Genomic DNA, 8,992 nt, shown 5'->3' with positions numbered 1-8,992 from the left:
GCTTTTGAGAGGGAGTGTGCTAGAGCTAGAAGAGAAGAAGAACACCAGGCCCACTTGGATATTGATATGGCAGATCCACCGCAAGGGGCAGAACACCAACCGCAGGCAGCTCGACCCATTGGTACTTATGACCGGCCCAACATTCTTGGTCATAGACTAGGAATCCGAGCACCGGCTGTGGCAGCCAACAACTTTGAGGTCAAGTCAGGACTCCTCAACGTGATCGAGAACAACAAATATCATGGCTTGGCTTTAGAGGACCCATTCGATCACTTGGACAGGTTCGACAGCCACTGTGGGTTGTCAAAAACCAATGGTGTGTCAGAGGATGCCTTAAAGCTGAAGTTATTCCCTTTCTCTTTGGGGGATAAGGCACGTCAGTGGGAGAAGTCTCTACCCAGCGACTCGATCACTACTTGGGATGAGTGCAAGAGAGCATTCTTGGAGAAATTCTTCTCATCCTCAAGAACTGCTAAGCTGAGAAATGAGATCTCCAGTTTCCAACAGAAGAACTTGGAAGGCTTCAGTGAAGCCTAGGAGAGATTCAAGGGCTACCAAGCTCAATGCCCACACCATGGTTTCTCTAAGGAGAGCTTACTGAGCACATTCTACCGTGGTGCTCTTCCTAAGTACAGGGCCAGACTGGATACAACTAGCAATGGGTTCTTCTTGGGGAGAACTGAGGAAGATGCAGAGGAGCTGGTTGACAACATGGTAAAGAGTGATGCAGTCTACAGTGGAGACCACGACAGAAACAGTCGAACAGATGATAAGCAGACGAGGAAGGAGTTGAAAGCTCTACAGGATAAGATAGACATCCTCCTTGCTGATAAAGCCACACAAGAGCAGCTGCACTTTGTTGGTAACCCAAGCCAAGAGACACCACCTGTTGTCCATGAGGTTGAGGGTTTGGAAGGTCAGGAAGAGCTGTGTTTCATCAACAACAATGGTAGCTGGTACAAAAAAGAGCCCAACTTTCAGTACAACAACTACCAACAGAAATCATATCCCAACAACCAACAGAGTGGTTATCCGCCTCGAAACAACCAGCAAGGCAGCTATCAACCTCAGCAAAACCCCTCATCTGGTTCCTCTACTCCTCAAGAGAGCAGCACTGACACCCTCCTGAAACAAATCTTGGAGTCTCAGACTAGAAGTGAGAAGCATGTTGGTTATGAGTTGAAGAACCTTCATTCCAAATTTTGATGGGAGCTACAATGAGCTCAACAACAAGTTCTCACATCTTGCTTCTACAGTCAAGAATTTAGAGAATCATTTTGCTTCCATGAACACTCACCAGACTCGCCAGCAAGGATCTCTACCTGGAAAATCTGACCAAAACCCCAAGGAGGCCAAAGCTATCACCCTTAGGAGTGGTAAGCAGTTACCTCCTACAACCCTCACCAGGGATGCTGAGAAACTAGGTGATGAAGTGGCCATCAACTTAGATGAGGAAGTGGTGATTGTTGATGAGAAAATCAATGATGAAATCTTGGAGAAGATTGTGGAAGCCAAAGGTAAAGGAAAGGTGGGGGAAGAGAAGAAAACAGTGAAAGATGGTGAAGTTCTTGCTCCAGCAAGTGAGAATTCTTTTGTTCCTCCTCCCTATGAACCCAAACTACCATTCCCTGGTAGATTCAAGAGGCAGCTGCTAGAGAAGTACAAGGCTTTGTTTGACAAGCAAATGAGTGAAGCTCAGGTTGCAATGCCCATCATCGATGCTTTCATGTTGATTCCTCAATACAACAAGTTCCTGAAAGATGTTGCAGCTGCAAAGAAAAAAGAAATGGAAAGCATGATGATTCTTACCCATGAGTGCAGTGCCATCATCCAAAGGCTTGACGTTCCAGAGAAGTTAGAGGATCCAGGATGCTTCACACTACCTTGTGCTCTTGGACCTATGGTATTTGAGAAATGTCTCTGCGATTTGGGAGCTAGTGTCAGCGTGATGCCTTTGTCTGTCGCAAAGAAGCTTGGATTCACTCAGTACAAAAAGTGTAAACTCTCTCTGGTGTTAGCTGATCGTTCAGTGAAGTACCCTGTGGGCATCTTAGAGGACCTACCTGTGAAGATTGGAAGGTATGAGATACCTACAGATTTTGTGATGCTTGAGATGGGTGAGGAGGCTCAAGACCCATTGATTCTTGGAAGGCCATTCTTAGCTACAGCAGGAGCAATTGTTAAGGTGAAAGAGGGCACGATTGATCTCCATTTGGGTAAAGGGCATGTTCTCCACTTTGACATCAAAGATAAAATGAAGAAACCAACTGTGTTCGGGCAAGCCTTCTACATTGAAGAGATGGGCACTCTTACTGATGAGCACCTTGAAGAGTTACCACCTGAGGACGACGAGGAGGGAGCATCTCCCTCTACTCATTCTCCATAGAAGGTAACCCACTACTTTCCCTTGTATATACCATTTCGTTTTTGCATATTAGTTTTCTCTTTTTGGGTATCTCTCTCTGCTTGACAACACAGAGACTGTGTCAATTAAATTTGGGGGAGGTACCAAGTATTTGATCACGTTTTCTTTGATGATTTTGAGTCTCATGCATTGCATTATACATATATATTTGCATAAAAAAAAAATTCATTTAGTTTGCATCATTAGCATTTCTAGGAGAGTCTAGAGCATATAGGTTGCATTTACTTGCATTGGGAACAATGATTTGAAATGTCTTGTAAAAAACATTACTTTGCACCTGAATAGCTTATGCACCTCTCAAAAAACACTTGTATGCTTCGAGCCTTGAAGACTCTTCCTGAAACTTGTTGATTGCTGAAACTCAATCTTTGAAGCCAACTACAACCTTATTTGAACTGAACGAACTTAATACTTCTTGCTCATGGTCCCTTGTGTACTGAGTCATGGCTATACACACTTGAGTTGTCACATCCTTTATGTCAATCTTATTTTGACAAACTCTAGTGGTAGACCACTCCCAAAACCTTTCCCTTCTTTTAAGCTTTCGTTGTTTGATGAGTGAGGCCTTCTTCGGAAAGTCTTACATGTGCATAATGTTGAGAGTATCGGGAATGACAATGTTTGATCTTCATTCTTGCTAGATTGGGCACTCTATTGTCTAGCTATAGGTGGGGGGGGGGGGGGGGTGAGAGTTGTGATTATGATTTGGGAGCAATGAAAAAGGAAAAGAAATAACTCTTTGTGTTTAAGTGAATTGTCTTACTGGGATAAGTAAAAAAAAAAAAAAAAAAACCTCTAGCTCAAGTTATGAAAAGTCTTGGCCCCCATTTAAAAAAAAAAAAAAAAAAAGAAATAAAAAATGAAAAGAAAAGAAAAAGAAAGAAAAAGGGGGCTAGCAAAGTTGTTAGGAGCTAAGTAATGTTTTGAGGTTGTGAAAAATCTCTTGTAGATTTCAAAGAGAAGGAGTTAATGTTCTTAGGATCTTTTGGTGAGAGATGTGAGTTGGGTTTGACATTTGGGAAAAATTGTGTAATTGTATGTCTGGGAAAAGGGTAGAACAATGGAGATTGAGCATTGTATGCATGAGTTGGTCCCTTTCTTAGATATATTATGTGCAATGTCAAGGCTAATTGTTTCAAGAGTAAACCACCGTAAAGATTTATGTTTCGAACCTTTTGAATCACTTGAATAAAAGCCTTCCCTTACCCAAATGACTTGGACCGACTGACCATTTGCAAGAATTTACTAGATGTTTTGTGCTTAATGAATGTGAGAGTTGGTTGATTTGAATGTGTGGATGCTTGATGATGAGTGTATGGACAAAAGGAGATGAGATAGGCCTAGAGAAGCTAGAGTGTAATAAGAGAGTGTGCTAATCGTGTTTGCTAGTTGTGTTTCTTTTGGCTATGAGCTCCCACCTTCGAACCTCTCTCCCTATGAGTTCTAGAAAGTTCACTTGTGGACAAGTAAAGAACAAGTTTGGGGGAGTTGATATCTTGCATATTTACATTGTTTTATCCATTCACCCATGTGCATTTTGATCATATAGACTAGGATTTAGCCATGTTTAGGTTGCATTTTGCATACATGAGTCTTTATCAGGTATTGGAGTACCACATGGAGTTCTTGGAGGCATTTGGGTGCATTTGGAGCTCAAAAGAAGTGTTTAAAGCGATCAACGGACGAGCAGCGCACCAGAGCGACCTCACCGGAGCGACGCCGTGAAGTCGCTGTGACACACATCCCGTAGCGATCCAGCCAGAGCGACATGGAGAGGTCGCTCGCGTTTCTATCGTGAGACACCCCTCTCAGAGCGACTTGCCAGAGCGACGCTCCGAGGTCGCTCGCGTTTCCATGGCGAGACGACACAAAACGAAGCCCGGAGCGACCTCTCAGAGCGACCCACTGAGGTCGCTCCCGAAGTCCGGAGCGACTTGTTGGAGCGACACACCAAGGTCGCTCGCATCCTCTTGTCCGGAGACACCAAAGTCGAGCATCCTGGAGCGACCCCTCAGAGCGACCTACCAAGGTCGCTCCCAGCCAGAGCGACCAGCTCAAGTCGCTCGCGTTTTGACGGGGCGAGACACGAAGAAGCGTCGGGAGCGACCTCCTGGGAGCGACTATGCTAGGTCGCTCCGCGTGTTTGATTGTACGATTTTTATGTTATTTCAGGGGCCTTTTGGTCATTTGTTTTATTGTTTTTAGATTGCAAAAACCTAAGTTAAGTACTCTTGGGTAGCCACCAGGCAGATTATCTTTTGATCTATTGAGAAATACACAAAAACTCTCTTGAGAAGTTCATCTCTTGGATTTTGATTGTTTGTGTTCTTGTTGATTTCTTATCTATTTCTCTACATGATTAATCTGAAATCCAATATTAGTTTAAGAGGAATCATGGAGATTAGTGAGTAATCACCTTTTTTGAATTCATGGGTTAGGGAGATCAAGGGTGATTAGGTTAGTTCTATGATGTTTTAGTGTAGATCATTCTTGTTCCTTGCTAGTATAGTATTGATAATGCATCTTCTGAGTTGGCCACTCAAAAGTTGATCAATAGACATTTCCCACCCAAAAAGGTGTTTGATGAAATGCCTGAGACAACTCTCCTAGGCTTTTAGTATACTTTGCCAAAGACATTTGTTGTTAAAGATGCTAAAATAGCTAATAGACTTGTTAGTAATGATTGCTTTCATATTATTCAACCAAAGACATTTGATGTTTGAGATATGTTAGCAAATGAGCATTCATCTAGACATAGAGCTTGCTTAGAATTGTGTCTAGGCTTAAGGTTGATAGTTTGATTGATCATTTGCCATCCTTAGTTTGATACTTGATCACCCAAGGTCTAATCCCTATGCCCATAAGTTCTCTTTACCCTTAGTCAAGAAAGTATCATTCTGTTATTGCTTTCTAGTTTTAGTCATAGCTTAAAACTCATCTAAATCATTGGTTGCACTTAGATTAAGTGAATACTTGCATTCTCAGTGCTTTGATATCCCTCAGAACTGGTTCGACAATCACTATACTACAACATTTGTCTTAGGAGCTTGAAAACTCTTAACATCAAACATTTCTCTGGCCAAGGGTGTGGAAGCAGAGTTTGAACCTCATCATCGGATTGTTATGTTTAAATGATCTAAAGAGCATGAAAAATCACTGTTCATGTCTTCTTTATATGTTTGCTAGAATAGATGAATGTTTGATGTCATCCACCTGAGTATTTTCCTGACAGATAGATTTTGTTTGTTATTGTTTTGATACTGTGTATTGGCAGAAATGTCAAATTTCTTGATTGAGTGTAGTGTTAGTAAGAATCAAAAGAAGCTACTGTTACCCACTGCATCCATGGCTAGCAACATCTTCCTTCCAAGAAGCGTCATCCCCAATAAAAGGAATTCTAGGTTTAACTTCTTCGTAAGTTTCCCTTGATCATTCCAATCTGAGAAGCAGGAATGTGTAGATATAGGGGGAAAAATAGCTCCAGATGCAGAGCTTCACTTTTATATAGTCAAAGAAGGATTCGTGAGAATATAACACCGAAAGGTGTTAAAAAATATAAACTGGTAAGCTCATATACAACTCCTCAAATTGTTCCGAAGTCTTTTATTTTTTTATTGCCTAAAGAAAGTATTTGTGCAGATTCTTCTGATGGCTTTCACACGGGTGAATGGCATCAACAAGCAAGAAAACATCACTATGCTAGATAAATATGGAAGGGAAAACCCTTCTTCTGCAGAACAAAATAAAAAAAAATGGAACCATCTTGATGCGGCCTATCTTTGCCTCATGTCTGCGTTATTCACTTCGACGTTAGCTTAGCAGTGGCGGGAAGTTTTGTTTTGTTACTTGGGTTTTAAGTTATCATTTGGCTGCTGGAACATGAGTTAGAGAAACATTGTCATCTTTTTATATCAAATCCATGAAAAGACTATTATGATTTACTCTGTTATGGGTATTGTTATAGATTTGAAGAAAATTTATGAGATATTGTGTTCAAAAACATTTCAAAATAAGTGAAAAGATACTAAGAAAATATGATGTTCTCTAATTTGGCTTTAGTACCTTCTGATTTTAGAAGTTCAGCTCAAATAGCTGGCGAAAAAAAAAAGACTTTAGTCGCCAGTATTCATGGCATGAGAATGACGCACACCAGTCATCAACATCACCATAAGTGGCATTTCATATAGATTTTGAAACCCCATAAAATTCTCTAATACCGTAAATAATAAGTTAGTAAAAACAACTCAAAAGTTCTAAAAACAAAAACAAAGCTTGAAAGTTTGAACCAGTTGTTATTAACGATTTATTTTCATGGAACTTAATTTATGAATAGTTTTTATCTAATGTCCCTGAAGGACGCCTAAATAGGAATGATGAATTGGATTAGAATTCAAGTTAAAAATAGAAAAAGGTTTTATTGCACTCGTTTCAAATTCGATATGAACTTATATTTTTTATAATATGCCCACAATATATATTATTATATATATATATATATATATATATATATATATTAAATAAAAAATATTTGACCGAAATCCGAGCGTAGTCCGGAAGAATCTCTAGTATACTTAAAAGAAGATAAAATAAAATGATTGAAAAGGGTAAAATTTCCTCAAGGATGAGGGAAAACTGATGTGTTAGTAGCTGACGTGTTAATGCCAAGCGGTTACTGCATTTTGCAGGATCAGTGGTTCGTCTCAGAGCACCCCCATTAGTGAACTCCATGAAAGGAGTTCACAAAGTATTTTTTATTATATTTTTTTCTGTTTGATTTTTGTTTTTATTAAAAAAAAAAAAAAAAAAAAAATTAATCGGACCAATCGCGGGCCGCCACGTGCCGTGGGGCCCGCGCTACAGTGATGAACCCGGTTCACTGGGAAGAGGTGGAGAGAGACAGGTTCATCACTATTCATTATTTTAATATATATTTTTTTTTAGAATATGTGTGAACCCTCCATAAATTCACTAATGGGGGTGCTCTGAGACTCTGAGTTTCTGCACGTCACTGGATAGTTTTTTACGTGGAGCCCGCGTTACAGTGATGAACCCGGTTCACTGGGAAAAGGTAGAGAGAGACAGGTTCATCACTATTCATTATTTTAATATTTTTTTTTTTTTGAAATATGTGTGAATCCTCCATAAATTCACTAATAGGGGTGCTCTGAGACTGAGTTTCTGCACGTCACGGGATAGTTTTTTTTCTTTTCAAACCTCCAAATATTATTGATTTATATTCTAACTTAATCCATCGCTCAGCCCTTTCACCACAACAACGACCATACACAATAAGTTTTACTATTGTTTTATTAAGAAACAAGTGTTATAAACTTACTGGCATAATCGATTGTTTTTCTCAAGGATTTTTCTAAAACTTTCGTTATCTCCAACGCCGAGGAGGACGATTGTTAATGTAGCCTTTGCAGCTGCTTCTTTGCTATTCGTTACTGAACTTCAAGCCTTAGCCTAGTATCCAGCGTTGCTCAGATGGTCTTCCCCTCTGAGCATATAACTAAAGAATAAGATTCCTTGTGGATATTTTGGAAGAAAGAAGGGCACGCTTTCCTTATTTATTCATTCATTCATATTTTAGAGGAAGTCACTATATCTCCAAATTTACTAAAAGTTTTATTTTTATTTTTGATAATTAGGATAAATACTGGACCAAAACTTAGACTAATCTCCTAAGTTTACAGAAATTGGATACTTAATATCCAAATCTGGTAGAAAATCAAGTATTCTTACTATTTAAGATTTTCACAGTAGCCAAAAATATAATGGCAATTAAACCGATATTTCCATTAATGTGATAGTAGCAAGCTTATATTTTGTCAGTTTACTTTTTACTTTGCATATTTCACAACTCACATCACCAAATGGGACTAAACTTGGAAACTTGTAATAGTAGTTTCCTATTTCCTATTTTATAAAATGACTGGTTTCATTATTCATTACATATTTGAATGGGATAAAAGTCTAAATATCCTTCAGAATTATTTTAGAAAGTATATAAAAATAAATTATGTACATAAAAAGGAACGTAGAAATTAACTATAAAAAAAGACTCCCTCTTTTGGGCCCAGTTTCTCTCTCGCTAATATTATCCTTCGTTAGTGGGTGGAGCCTAGCTGTCGAATTAAAAGTGACACGTATACACAAAACACCGCAAAAAAAAATCCTATTTTGCGTCTAATCTTCAAAAGGGTTTGATCTTATCGTTTGATAGCAGTGAAGATGTCTCACGCGATGGATAAAGAGATGATGGCGCTATCTTTGGAAGAGGAAGATGTTCCGTTCGTGATGCCTGATCTCCCTGAATTTCGAAACGCTAGAAGCTTGATTGGAGAATTCTGAACCCTGCTGATTGTCAGAAGATGCCAAGGAAGTGGCAGAAACAAGGAAGAGTCAGAGGAGTGGCTTTATCTAAAGAAAGATTCCAATTCATCTTTGATCATGAGCATGATCTCTTAGATGTTTTAGAGAAAGGAGTTCACACCTATAATGATTGGGCCTTGGCGATTGATCGTGTTAGATATACTTCAAAGGCTAAACCATGAGAAAGATGTC

The 8,992-nt window shown here is 39.4% G+C and overlaps 1 non-coding gene across 1 annotated transcript; it reads right to left on the bottom strand.

Moving 5' to 3' along the window:
- Positions 1 to 474: 474 nt before the first annotated feature.
- LOC125586570 lies at positions 475 to 581 on the bottom strand. Its single transcript, XR_007323107.1, has one exon. It is a non-coding gene; the product is annotated as a small nucleolar RNA R71 (small nucleolar RNA).
- Positions 582 to 8,992: the final 8,411 nt, after the last annotated feature.

Source organism: Brassica napus, chromosome C4 (genome assembly GCF_020379485.1).
Source record: "Brassica napus cultivar Da-Ae chromosome C4, Da-Ae, whole genome shotgun sequence".
Classification (NCBI taxonomy): domain Eukaryota; kingdom Viridiplantae; phylum Streptophyta; class Magnoliopsida; order Brassicales; family Brassicaceae; genus Brassica; species Brassica napus.
This window is presented reverse-complemented; position numbering and strand designations above follow the sequence as displayed.